The sequence below is a fragment of the Fukomys damarensis genome, unplaced genomic scaffold (assembly GCF_012274545.1).
Source record: "Fukomys damarensis isolate Sample0158 unplaced genomic scaffold, DMR_v1.0_HiC HiC_scaffold_23, whole genome shotgun sequence".
Lineage (NCBI taxonomy): Eukaryota > Metazoa > Chordata > Mammalia > Rodentia > Bathyergidae > Fukomys > Fukomys damarensis.
Genome location: NW_022900935.1, coordinates 29,069,965 through 29,084,318, shown reverse-complemented (window position 1 = coordinate 29,084,318; position 14,354 = coordinate 29,069,965).

The window sequence follows — 14,354 nt, the reverse complement described above, 5'->3', positions numbered from 1 at the left end:
CTCTCTCTCTCTCTCCCCCTGCCTGGCAGAGAGGCTGTAAATTGCCACCTTAATTTCTAAATCAAGCCAAGTTCCATAGTAACAGAATAGCTTCCATCCAGACCTGAAAAGATTCATTAGGAAGTTGATTTGCTAAGTGCCCTCAATATACTCCAAAAGAACAGCTGCTTTTACCCAGTTCTGATAGCTCTCTAGGGGTGGGGACTCCAAGTAGCTGCAATCCCGATGTGGGGGCTGTCAGGGCAAGTCCTTGAGCAGATGAGTGGGCAAGTGGCAGGATTCCAGGAACAGTGGAATATGGGCTCTGAGGGGACACCTGAAATCTATGGACACCATAGGGATACTATGGTCTGCCTATTTCCCTGGAGAACTCCTGGATGTCTATCCCATTTGCTGTATTTGTGAGCAGACTGGGAAAGGATTAAGGAGTGATGGTCAGGGCCTAAGACATCAGAATTATTGCTCTGGGGGCAAAAAGTGGGGCACATAGGCCACTCCAAGCTCTTTATGTCAAGGGAAGCAGTAGGAAGAGGGAGCACATTTCATGGTTAAAAGTGTCCAGTAAAACACTTACAAGGTTTAAATAATTTTCAGTGCAAATTGTCCTCAGAAGGGTATTGTTTTGAAAATTCCATATTCTCACGAATAAAATGAGGGAAACAGTACCTTCTCACAGGGTTACTGTGATACCAGAATTAGGATAATGGACATAGAGTACTTAGTTTATTGCCTGGCATGAAGTTAGTTCTGTGTTCCAAGGATGATACTGTGATGGGGACTCGATGTCCACATTTGTTAGTAGCACCACTGTCTATTCGTCTTTCCTTCCCCTGTAGAGCTCCCTCATTCAGAGAGAGGGGAAGAGAAGTGATTTCTCTTCTTTCCATCTCCCTCGGCTCTTAGCAGTGGTAGTTAAGCTTGAGGCTCTGAGGTAGTTAAAGCCTTCAGTGACACAGACCTGAATCTGGCCAGGGACCCACTGCTCACTAGCTATGTGACTTTGGGTAGGGGGCTTGACTTCTGTTAGCCTCTGTTTCTTTATTGATAAAACTGTGGGAAGCTTCTCCCCATATGCAGTGCTATGAGATTAAATGAGATTGCCTGTGAATTGGTCAGCCTGGGACCTGGCCCACAGGAAATGCTTGGCCAATGTTAGTTAGCTGATCTGTTCTTTTTCTTGGATCTTGTACTGAGCCCTGGGCCCAAAGCTGGTAAGACTCGGGTTCTGCTTTCCAAGTATTCCTTTAAAGGTCAGGGAACGACCAGAGCTGAAGAAACAAGCAGAACTCAAGGTATTAGAGTGGGATGTGAGAGGTGCTCTAGAAAGGCTTCCTGGAAAAAGCCACACAGAGACTGGCCTCGCCATGTGGCACTGCAGAAAGGAAACTGCACACAAGCAGAGACAATTGCAGCTGTTCCAAATACAGCCTGATGCCAAGACTCACTTTCTTTCTTTCTTTTTTTGGTACCAGGGATCTAACTCTGGTCCTTGCATTTGTAAGGCAGGCGGTGGCACCACTGAGCTAAATCCCCGGCCCTGATGCCAAGACTCTGATACCAAAGTTCCTGCAGTAATCTGGAGTCTGTAGTACAAAGTGAGTGGTTTAAGACTTAAGTAGATTCTTTTTCCTTGTTCTTTCTCTGAGGATCTCTTAAGTTATTGTCTGCTCTTCTAGATTAGTTCTCTTTTGACTTGGCTGTGGTAAGGTTTGTTGAGGAGGCTGGACTGAAGTTCCAAGAGTGAAATTCGTGTTTCATAGCATGTGTGTGTGTGTGTGTGTGTGTGTGTGTGTGTGTGCACACACGTACGTGTGCATGTACATGGGGGGGTGGGAATTAGTCTTATTTTTTCCTACCTGGGATACAATACGGTGAAATTCAATTTTCAACTGAAGGCCCTGCAGTTCTCCTAAAACATAGTTCTTTCTTTAACAGAGTTCAACTTAGCATTAATAAGTAAAAGAGAAATTGTTTGTCTGTCCACTTCAGCTTTGTTTTATGCCCATTTCATATTGTTTGTGTTGTAATTCATACTTCCAATACCATTTTCTGATGTGTAAAATTGGCTGCCTTGTAAATATTTTATAAACAGTTCAATTTAAATAAACTATTGTGGCTGTTAAAAAAGTCAGTGGCCTTGCTTACCTACCTGTGAGAAGGAGAGAAGGGACTTTAGAGCTTGTGTTTTTTGGTTACTGTTGTTCGAGTTGTTGTTTTTAATCTGAAGATATTCTGAGGGGACTTTATGTTCATTGCTTTCATATACTTCATACGATTTAATTTAAAAACTTGTGAGGAAGGGCAGTAATAACAATAGCTGGCAATTCTTAAAGTCCCACTAGTCCAAACTCTATGTGCTTTTTGTGCATTATCTACTTGGTCTTCACATAATCCCATGAGGTGTATTTGACGGCTGTTTCTCATTTTACTGATGAAACAGAGGCTCAGCGGACACATGGCTCAGAATCACAGGGTTCGAAAACCGAGTCTGCCTAACTCTATAATCTCCACTTGTCACCGTACAAGGTCTCTTGGCACCAGGAGATCCAGTTTTCAGATGGGGAAACCAAGGCCTGGCCAGGTGGTAAACATTTTGGAATGGAATTGCTGGGCAGTGATGCACGACTTGAGGACTGGCCCTGGGTCAAACCAAGAGAGGGATAGACAGGAGGGGCACTCTCCCAGGAAAAGCACAGTTATGTCACTAGTCCTGGGAGAGTCAGCCCTTTCAGCGGTGCCTAGAAGCTTGCAGCCTGTGTGGGGACAGTTTCAGGCTAGGTGCATCTTCCCCCAGCAGATGCTCAAAGGCAAAGCCCTCCTGCTGGCGTTTGTATTGTATTTCACATTCCTGCAGCCTGCGGTGGGGCAGGCGCTCTCATTTTAATTTGTCTGAGCAGGGAGACATCACACATCGGGCTGAACACGGTACTGTCACCCCCTCTAATTTGTTAGACAATATGGCCCTGCTGCAGCTTCCAGTGTCAGTGAGGAAAAATAAACACATGTATATTAATGACTTTTAAAAGATTTCCGTTTATCCAAGCATGTCTCTTTCTTTCTGTTCAGCATATCATCAGATCAATAATTAATCCCCACACATTTTAATAACTGGAGTTTTCACTTAAGGTTGTTTTTCATAATTTTCCATTTATGTTTGACAAGTTCAGGAACTTGCTCAGTTTGAAAAGAGAAAAAGAAAGCCAGGGATGGTTTATTCTTGTGCTGCGGTGTCCCAAATCTAGAAGTGCAGTAGAGACATGGGCTGAGAGGAACTCACGCAAGTCGAGGAACCTCTTGACCTGCTTATGTTCTGGGTGGTTCTAACCTCAGGGGTGTGTGTGTTGGAGTGTGGGTGAGGGGCCGGTTCTTTATTATTCAGTCACTGAATTTTTTTTTCCATTAAGTTTATCGGTACATTCCAAGCAAACAAAACAGTTACATTTATCATTGGGATCTTGTACCTTTACATGATATATTTTGATTCTTGTTTTTTCCCCATACACCTGCACTCCCTTCACCCTCTGCACCCCTTTTCAGTTCTTTTTCTTTAAAGTTATTGTAATTAGTGGTAAGCTCTGCTCAGAAAGGCTATTCACTGAGGAAGATGGGGAGCTGTTTCATATGCTGAAGCCAGCAAAATGTCTTCAAGGGGTATTTTGTCAGTGATAAAGTAGCCACTGTTATCAATGGTAGCACTAATGCAGAATGTTTAATAGGATCAACCATATGGGGAGGTATAAGGGGAGATATATTGTAACTCTGTATTTTCTGCTCATTTTTTCTATAAACCCAAACAAACCACCCTAAATTTATATTTAGGGTATCACTGAAAAGATATTTTGGTGTCACAGGCTTCAGACTGAGCTTTTATGGACTGAGCTTCAAGCTGAGCTTCAGGAAAAGCCTTTGTCACTGCGGTGGTAGGAGAAACCTGATCCCCACGGACACACACATCACCCCGGGTCCTTTCTTCATTACCACCACATCCACAACGGTCTTGTCCAGCAGGCACCAACCCACTTCCCAGAACATCTTGCATCATCCTGGGTGCACAGCTGAGAAGGCTCTGGCTGTGGCCTGCCTCGCTCTGGTGACTGGGTTCCTTTCCTGGTGCCTTCCGGTCTCGGTCCTTATGTGGCTTTCCTTTCTGTTCTTCTGTCAGGACCCAGCATGTGAGCATTGTAATTTCTCCCAGGAAGCCTCCCTTGGCTCCTCAGGTTTCCTCTGGCCTCCACACTACCATGCTTTCCTCTTTTATGGTACCAACCTATGCTCTGGGTGTATTTGTCAAAGCTCCATGTGTGCACCAGTGGGTTGTTATCAACTATCTACACGATGTCCCTCCTGTTAGACTCTGCGCTCCTTGGGGCGAGAACTCCATTTTATTTATCTTTGTGTTTTCAAGGCTGGAAAATAAATATTCATGAGAGAAAGGAATAGAGAGAAGGAAGGAGAGGTGTAGGGAAAATTCCACTAAAATAAATCGACACTAGTTTTAGTCTTTCTCAATGCGATAAATTCAGGCTGAATGGAGACGCTTCACTTCTATTTTCCTGTCTTATTATTTTTATAAATGAGGTTTATTTATTATTAAAGGCATACTATTCCTTTAAATAAACTAGGTGCTCTGAACAAGGCTAAGAAGGCTATGACATAGTCTTTATTTTCTTAGACCTTATAATAGAACTCGGGAGACACAAATCCTGGGTATTTTAAATAACTAAATAAAGGAGCTTATGATTCAGAAGGCGGAGAGCAAGAGATTGGTTATTAAAATCTTCTACAGGCCAGGAGCTGACTTAGGTGTTTTACATACAACATGTCACACAATCCTTCCATTTGTGCAGTGGGCACAATATCTCATTTTAAAAACAAGGAAACTGAGTAGAACCAACAGAACTGGTTGGTAAGAAATGTGGACCCAGATCTGTCGATTATCAAGGTTTGCTCTCAGTCAAGTTGTCAAAGTAAGAGAACAGTGAACAAAGCACACAGGATCCTAGCGCTAGTGGAGGCAGGGAGAAGATACCCGTGTGTCCTAGCATGCTCAGTGCCAGCATGAAAGTTCTCTTGCCCCACCAGGCTCTGAGCCGTCCTGAAGGTGGCAGGATAGCCCTTGGGCTCAGCTTCAGTGGTGGGTGGGATCCTCTGGAATTGGGCTCAAAGCTGAGCCTAACACACTGGGTGCTTCCTGGCTGCCTCTGATCCACATTCTCCTTATTTGGTGTTGGCCTTCATGGTTCTGTATTTGTTTTTGTTTTCCTGATGGATCTCTATCATCCCACAGAGCCCTCACCTTAATCCTATAACTGGGCATTGCTTCTGATTGAAAGAGCAGAAAAAGCACTGTTGGTCAGCCAGTGTCCAGTTGAGAAGCAAATTCCTCTAGGTATTTCAAGCTGCAGTCACCAGATGGACTAGAGAGCAACAAGGGAAGAGGAATACTCCCAAGAAATCATTTACTGCAAGGAAGCCAGTCTTGTTCTTAAGTCTGAGGTAGTAAAAGGGAGAGAGTGGAGGCTACATCTCTAAAGACAGTCCTGGAACTGATGTCAACATAGCTCCTAGAACCCAGGAATACACCTTCTACAAATAACAGAAGCCAAACAAGGGACCAATTTTCTTCCTGCCTTCTTATGACTGATGCATGCTTTCTAACTGCAGATCCAGACTGCAACCCAGCTGGCATGGGAATCTGAAAAACGTAGCTTTCAGGTTTCCAGCCAGGAGAGTACATGGCGAGTCACTGAATGACACCAGCCCAGCACGGACAGATCAGAGATTTGAGTATCAAATGTGTTTGGATGCAGATCTTGGCTTTGCCATAAAGGGGCTTTAGGCAAACCATTTAAGTCCCTCTGACTTAGTTTGTTCATCTGTAAAATGGGAATAATAAAAATAACACTGTTCTCAAAGGAGTGTTATGAGCCTTGAGACTATGCAAATCACTTAACACAGTTCCTATCCATAGTAAATTAGCAATTGGTGGCACAGTCTGTTTCAGTTCACTTCTATTTCTTATACACACAACCCTGTGTTTCCTGAACTGCTCATCTCTTCTTAACCATCACAAGCCATTGCTCAGGGTCACTGCCCATGAAGGTGTTTAAACATGACCCAGATCCTTGGAAGATACAGTGAACGTACAGAGCACTTTTCCATCTATGCTATGCTGAAGTGGAATCCGACCAAAGCTTCGCTCTTCCTCACTCTCTGTCACCTCAGCTTTCCTTGTGATTCCAATAAAGTTAACAAGGTTCAAGCCCCAGTAAAATGTGCCCACTGTGGCCCACATCTGTCATTTCCTTGGCATCCACTGAGGCTGGTGTTATTAATTCCATTTCTTAGAGGAGGAAACTGATGCCTAGAGATATTGTAGGTCCAAGTCACCTATCTTCTGCTTTCTACCACCTCCTGTCTCAATGCCCCATGATAGGAGTTGGAGGGCAGGACTGCTTGGGTGGTGCTCAGCTCCTTTCAGAATGATTTCTGGGCACCCACAAGGAGTGGGCACGTAGCCAGGCAGCCACACTGCCAAGCTCATCCAGTCTGAAGTTGACTCATGAGAGCAGCTAAGAGGGGGTTGGCATCAGGGAGAGGATGGTGTGAGGAAAAAAAAAAATCTCATGCTCCCCTTGCCCACGCACAAGCCACTCGTGGAGAAATTGGATCCACCCAGTTTATTCTGCTCTCTGGCTTTTAAAAAGCAATAGTGGGGGTATTTCCAATTCAGTCCCATTACAGAGATTTATTAAATATCCACACAGATGGGTAGGGCCCAGGGGCTGTCCTAGAGGAGCTCACAGCCTTGGGGAGGCAGATGTGGAGGAGCACAGGTGACTTCAATGGGTCAGTACAGCACTTTTAGGAGCACAGCAAGGGTGCTCCTAATTTTGCCTCAGGATTTGGGAAGGCAACTCAGAAGAAGTAACTGCTAAGATTCGAAGGAAGAAGAGTAGGAAGTTTAATGGAGTTGGAGATGGTGATTCAGGCAGAGGGATCAGAACAGCAAAAGCCATTTGGGGAACAGAGAACAGCTCACGTAGCTGACATACTAGGGGAAAGCAATAGTGCCAAATATCAAGGCTGTAGGAGTAGGAAAGGGCTGAGTCATACAGGTCCTTATGAGTTAAGTCTGTGAGCCTGGAATTCATTCTGGTGGCAATTGACAACAGCCACTGATGATTTTAAAGCAGGGAAGTGACATGCTAGATCTGAGGTTCAGGAAGAGCACTCTGGAGCCAGAGTGGAGTTGGAAAGGACCCAACAGAAGGCCACTGAGTGGAGGCCACTGAGGAGGGGACTGTTGGTGTCCCTTGGGAGAAGTGGTGGTAGCCTGAACTGGTGCAGTGATCCGAGGAATGGAGAGTGGGCAGCAGGTTCATTCATGAGATACTTAGGAAGTAGAAGCAAACAACACAATAGCAGTGATGACAACAGGCAACACGAGGAAGTCTTGCCATACACCGGGTGCGATTCTAAGTGCTTGCCATGTAATTCATTTAATTTTCATGACAGCGCAAGCAAACAGGCTAGGAGGGTTATAGAAACACATTGATGGTTACACGCCTTGCAAGGGGTGAGGTCTGCCTTCGAACACAGGAAGTCTCCTTGCAGAGTCCACGCCCTCAACCCCACACAGCACTGTCCATAGGTGACCAACAGTGCAAGGACCACAGTCCTTGGTGACCAACTAAGTGCATTGAGGATGCGAGTGTCAAGGAAGAGTCAGGCACGATGGGCTTTCACAGGAGCTCATACTGTTCTTTGTCTTTAAGCAGAGCAGGGGGAAGCTAGAGGAAGATGAAGGAAGTACAGCTGCCCCACGTTGGAGCTGATGCCACCTGGGCTCGTATCGCATATTCATATCCCCTAGGAGTTTAAGTCAGCAAATATTTCCTCCCCAGGGGACCCCGATGACACAGACACAGCCTCTGTCATCAATAGCCATGCTGGGAGCATCTCTGCTGCCTCTTTGTCCCATCTGCTGACGTACCCCATTCGTTAGCATCCTATAAACTATCTGTAGTGAAGAATCTTGTAATTTTCCACTTACAATATATAATGGGCTAATATTTTGTAGAATATTGTAAGAGCACCTCAGCAATAACAAAGTGCTATAAAGGTTTCTATGTGCCTGCTCTCTCTTCTCCATTTTTGCACTTGTTTCACTGTAGACTGGTTATAATTTATGGGTCAGTCCCAGTTCACTCTGTTGAGCACTGATCAAGTCTCTCTAATTTCACTGCCAATGTCCTGAACTAGGACAGCAACATTAATATCCTGGACTTTTGCAACTGTCTCCTAATGGCCCACCCTGATCCACTCTGGTCCCTTCTAGTACATCCTGGGCTAGATAGCTGAAGGCATTCTCTTATTTCTAAACCGACCATATTGCCTCCCCCTTCAAGAATTTCCCATTGCCTTAGGGTAGTTTATGAGGGGCCTGTTCCTACTTCTTACTTCCTATTTCAAATCTCACATTCTTCTTCATTTGCAGACTGCACCAAACTTCAAACAAACGCCACAGTTTAAAAAAAAAAATCAATGTGGTCTCTTGTGCCTCAGGACTCTTGCACAGGCTACTTTTTCTACATGGACTGTCTTTTGTTCTGAATAAATTAGTTCATTCATTCACTTAGCTAACTCTTGTGGGACATTCCTATAAGTGAAGCACCAGTGGTAAGTGTGGGTGTGCATGAGTGAGAAAGATCCAGCCATTTTCTCTTAGGAACTTAAGATTGAATGGGGAAAGAGACATGTGACTGGCACAGTCCACCTGGTGGGGCAGGAAGGGAAGTTACAAAAGGAAGCATAGTGGCAGTGGGGACAGGGAAGGGGTCCTGTGACCCAGCCTGGGCTCAGGAAAGGCTGCCTAGAGTAGATGATATATGGATAAATCACCAAGGAATCACTCAGAGTTATCCAGGCAGGAGTAGTCATGAGGATGAAGAATGGTGATCCAGGCCAAGGAATAGCCTTTGCAAAGGCTCAGAGTACCTGGCAGCAAAGGGGCAAAGGAGCAGCAAGCTTCCCTTATAGCTCAGCTGTGTTTTGTTAGGATCTGGGCTAGGCTCTGGAGACACAGTGGAGGTGCCAGATATCCCACCATAAACACACACCTACAGACAAACACACACAGATGTACAAACATATAAAGAGAACTTTGAAAATATGCTAAGTGATGGGGTCCAGACACAAAATGTCACACATTGCATTATTCCATTTACCTAAAATATCCAGAGCAGGCAGATGCATAGACACAAAGAAGATTAGTGCTTGCCAAGGGCTCTGGAAAGGAGGACCGTAGAACGTCTGGCTAATGGGTGTGTGGTTTCCTTTGGAGAAGATGAAAAGTTTTGGAACTAAAGGGAAGGGATGGTTATACAACACTGTGATGCACCAAGTGCTACTGAACTGTACATGTAAAAATAGTCACTTCATTGCCTCTAAATCATATGAAACCCAAAGACATATTCTTTCAACCAATATCTACTGAATGCTTACTGTGTGCCAGGCTCTGCACAAACACTAAAGATTCAAAGGGAATTGATACACACACATCTGAACCCATAAGGCCAAATGTGCAGACACATTCACATACTCATTTAACAAATATTTATTGAAAACCTACTATATGGCAAGCAATGGGCCTGACTTTGTAATTTTCTCATTGTGGGGGCAAAATACCTGACACCCACAACTTAAAAGAAGGAGAGATCAGTTTCAGAAGGTGCCCGGGAGGGAGATAGGCCCTTCTGGGTCATGCTTTCTGTGAGCTACTTCTGCTGACGTGGCCCCACCTCTTAACAGCACATTCAGCTTCTGGACTCCTCAGTGGATGAATCCACGGGTGAGGTATGGTGCCCCATGTCTGCAATCACTTGTAAAACCATTACAAGGCTTGATGTTGGGCCTCCAGTAGAGAACGAACAGATCTAATTACTGTCTTAATAGCTTGCGGACACAAACACAATCATCTACAGGGAACTCCCAGATAGAAGTACACAAACACATATGTACCAAAATAAGGTCACAGCCAAGACCCCGCTCCTCCCCCAGCCAAATATGTGATGGGTGAGAGAAATGAGCGCTTGCGCACTCACAGGCAAGCATAGCCCCTCGTGTTCCTGACACGCACACTTCCCACTTACAATCAATGGGAGTTCCATTAAAAGTCAGATTAAAACTGGCTTGAGATTTCAGTGCCTTCTCAGGAGAGGGGAATAAACAGGCCGCCAAAGAAAGGCCTGGAGCACTGAGGAAAAAAACAAAAAAACAAAACCTCCAAGTCTCACTTAAGTGATTTTTGGCAGAAATCAAATTAACGGCAAGACTATGGACTGCTGACAAGGTGCTCCATCATGCTCCACTGTGCGAATGTGTTTCTTCTACATGTTGTTTTCATTAGCACTTCATTTGATAATGATAAATGGCATTTTCATTTGAAAGGAAAATATTAAAAAGTTCTGATTTGCAAGAGCAAGTTAGAATAAATGATATTATTATGTCCTGTCACTTGTTCAGCTCAGAGAAAAAAAAAATAATGATAATAAAAACCCTAACAGCTTTCCCTGCAGACGAAACACAAGCATTTTATTTCTCCAGCAGGCCATTTTCTCGCCATCAAATCTGTCCTTGACACAGAGACTGCTGAAAGGCAATGGTCTTGGGGGGTGGGTGGGGGAGGAATTGCAGAAACATCAAAGGCCATCAGGAATGGGAGACTTTGGGAAGTTTTGGGCTGGTGGTGGTGGTGGGGAGAAATCAATTGTTGGCTGAAATTCTGTGGGGTCTGAGATGTACTTTCTTGCCTGTGCGTCAAATTTCAGAAGCTTTTACACCAGTTTATAGAAGCCTAGCTTTTTCTGAGCTTACTTTAAGGATCCAGGATCGCTATCATGGTTGACCCAGTCACTCTCTTGTTTAAAATCTTTTGAAGGACTTCTCCTCACCTGTAGGATAAAGTCCCAACTTTTTGGCCTAGCATCCAACCACTCTTGGTGACCTTGCTCCTGTCTCCAGTCTCACCCATTCCCAGACATTCTGAGACGTAGCTCGAGTGTCTCCCTTGGAGATCTTGTTTAATCTCCTTCTTTGAGAGGGCCTTCCTTTATTGTTTCCCAAGCCTTGATTTCTAGACTTGTAACTCCTCTTTCCACTTTCTTCTTGCCATCCTTCCCCTGTGCCCCTTTCCCCTTATCCTCCTCTTCCCAAATCTTCTCCTCCTCCTCCTTGTTCTCCTCCTCCTCCTGTTTCTTCTTCTCTTCCGTCTTTTTTTCCAGGCTCTGGGGACTGAACCCAGGGCAGTAAGCTCTGCTACTGAGCTCTACCCGCAGCTCACGGAGTTTCTGTAATGTAACATCTGATCTGCGTTTCTCAGGGTTGACAGGCCCAGCATAAGGTCTGCTCAAAGTAAGCATTAACCAACACTAATCAAGGGAGTGAGTGTTGGCCCTATGGTCTCTCTGAGAAGGGCACATCATCTAAATATATGCGGAAGTCACGAAAGCTGAGACCTGAGGAGAGTTGTTTTTCTAGACAATTTTTTTTCTAGTATTGCTTCATATCAATAAAGTAACCTTTCTTTTCTCTAGAGGTGAGTCAGTCAAATAAACTTGTTAAAAAACCCAGCACATCTCAGAAGAGTTGATGGTATTAGCATGCATTAGGAGATTTCCAATGTCTGGCCTCAGCCCAGGCAATTGATAAATCTCCCTCCAGTTTCCTTTGCTGCAGAAGGAACTTGACATGGTAGAGAAGGGCTAAATATCTGCTGCCTCTAGAAGGTGTGAGAGCCACTCAAGGTCAGCAACCATGGCAATAATGCAGGACTTTAAGATGGTCCTTTTTTTTCTTAATCACTGGGCCATCTACCCATCCACCTATCTGCTGCTTTATTTGATCCCCCTCAGTATTTCATGAGAAAGCATTTTCAACTTGGGCTCCTACCAAGTGCCAAACACCATATTGGGTGCTATTGGTCAGAGAAGTATGACTCTTCTCATTTTATAGACAAAGAGACTGAGGTTCAGGGATGTAAGGGTCTTGCCCAAGGGCACACAGCTGGTAAGCAGATGACTAAGACTAGAATCTTGCTTTGACCTAAGTTAAGCAAGATATCCTTGATCATCTATAAAGCAGCCAGCTGTGGAATGGATTTTAGAGGAGATAAAGGGCTGAATAAGTTGGGAATTGGGATAGAGAACAGAGTCAGCATCTTGTTTGATATGGAAGCCCAGTTATTCTATCTTCAACCTTCTCTCTGCTCACTCCACATTTCAGTCTGTATGCCAGGCATGTCATCCCCAAGCAGGTCTACCATGTTTTTCCCTTATGCTCTTCTCAGTGTACCCCTCTTGACTGCCTTATTTTTACCTGTAAAGATTCACAACATCCTTTAGGACCCAACTCATTCCACCTTCTCCAAGAAAACTGCCAGCTACATGTGGTTTGTAGTCCCCCACCCCCACCCCCTGAGCCTTATGAGTCCTCCAGGGATATAGACTCTAATTTACTCTTGAATTATGCCCAATGCATAATAGTGCCCAATACATAATACATATGTAATTATAATCCTTGTGGAATGTTCATCATTTTTAACACGGCAATACTTACAATATGTTTCTAAAATGGCATTTCCCTACCAACTTTGAATTGTATTCTCTTCTAAGAATCCTCAGCTGGAAGCCATGGAGTCTCTCTCCTAACACAAATGCATAAAGAAAAGGTCACATTTTACACAGGGGTTTATTTTTTCTTTTTCTTTTCATTGAGTTTATTGGTACATTTTTGGTATACCTTACAGTCACATTCATCATTGTTTCCTTTCTTTCCTCCCCCGTCAATTTCCCTTCCCCTTGGAAACAGACCCAAAGCCCATCAACTGGTGAATGGATAAAGATGTGCTTTTTGCCCAGCTGCCATCACTCAAGTATTGGGAGGTAGCCTGGGCCGCGATCCACCGCGGGAAGGAGAGCCACGCCTGCTCCCGACCCAGCTGCCATCGCTCCAGTGCCAGGAAGGAGCACCCCTGAACCCCCATAAGCCCTGCCCCCCTGCACTCTCAGACCTCCTGACTGTGCCAGTCTTTGGACCCACTCTGCAGAGGCAGAGGTCGTCCTCAAGGGTATTTTTCTGAGTTCCCAACTTTGAACATCTTTAAAGAAAGGGCGTGGGAAACCTGTAATAGAACGTTGTGGAGTTCAACCATTCAGAAGGTTGGGGAACTCAATCTGGGCCTTGCAGCCCGAGGTCAGTCAGTGTCATGGAGTTCAGCCATCAGCTAACTGAGATTAGGGGTCTTGCATCCTCACTCTGTCTGAGCCATTAAATGGTAAATACACTATATTGAAATTTTGTTCACTGCAGACATGTTCTGGACTGCTTCTTGATTTCAATTTAATTCAAATGATTTAAGGGTGATAGACTAGTGACTACCACCGGTGGTCAGTGTCCAAGTTGTGCTTGATCTTAATGTGTTGCTGATTTTATCAGTTGGGATAAAGCATTGGGGTTGATTTGATGAGCTGTTTTCTCTGATGTTATGAAGATGAGAATGTCTGTGGGTCATTAGAGACACAGAAGCTAGGGTGCAACTATATCAGGAAGATTTGGGTGATAATCCAGAGATTAAACCAAGGACAGTCCAACAACAAAAACAAAAATGAGAAAACACTTAAGCAGGACACAAGGACAGACTTGCAGTTTACCAATGGCAAGCAGCAGGGCAAATGAGGATGAAAAGGCCGATAGTGAACCACCAGGACACCCTGAACTCAAAGCACAGGAAGTAACAAAACAGATCAATCAGGCTCTAGAAAAATTCAAAACAGAAATAATTTCCCAGATAACCATAGAGATAGTGAGCAAAATGGAAGTTGCGATTCGAGACTCTAGAGCAGAAACTGACAAAGAAATCGATGAGCTCAGGACCATGAAAGAAGCCATGAAGGCCCAGCATAAGAAAGAAATGGAAACAATAAACGCCCAACATAGGAAAGAAATGGAATCCATAAAACAGATTCAAACAGATATCCAGGAGATTAAACACTCTATTGAAAGTGTACGCAACAGAATAAAAGAATGCGAAGATAGACTCTCAGATATAGAAGATAAGATTGCAGTCACTGACCATGAAAAGAGAGGTCTCTTAAAAACAGTAAGAGATCATGAGAAATCCATCCAACAACTCCTGGATGATGCAAAGAAGAATACCATAAGACTGATAGGAATACATGAAGTAGCAGGAGAAAATGCAAATGACTTTAAAAAGCTGTTCAAACAATTAATGACAGAAAACTTCCCAAACAGAGGGGAAGAATTTGACATTCAGATAACTGAGGCATATAGGA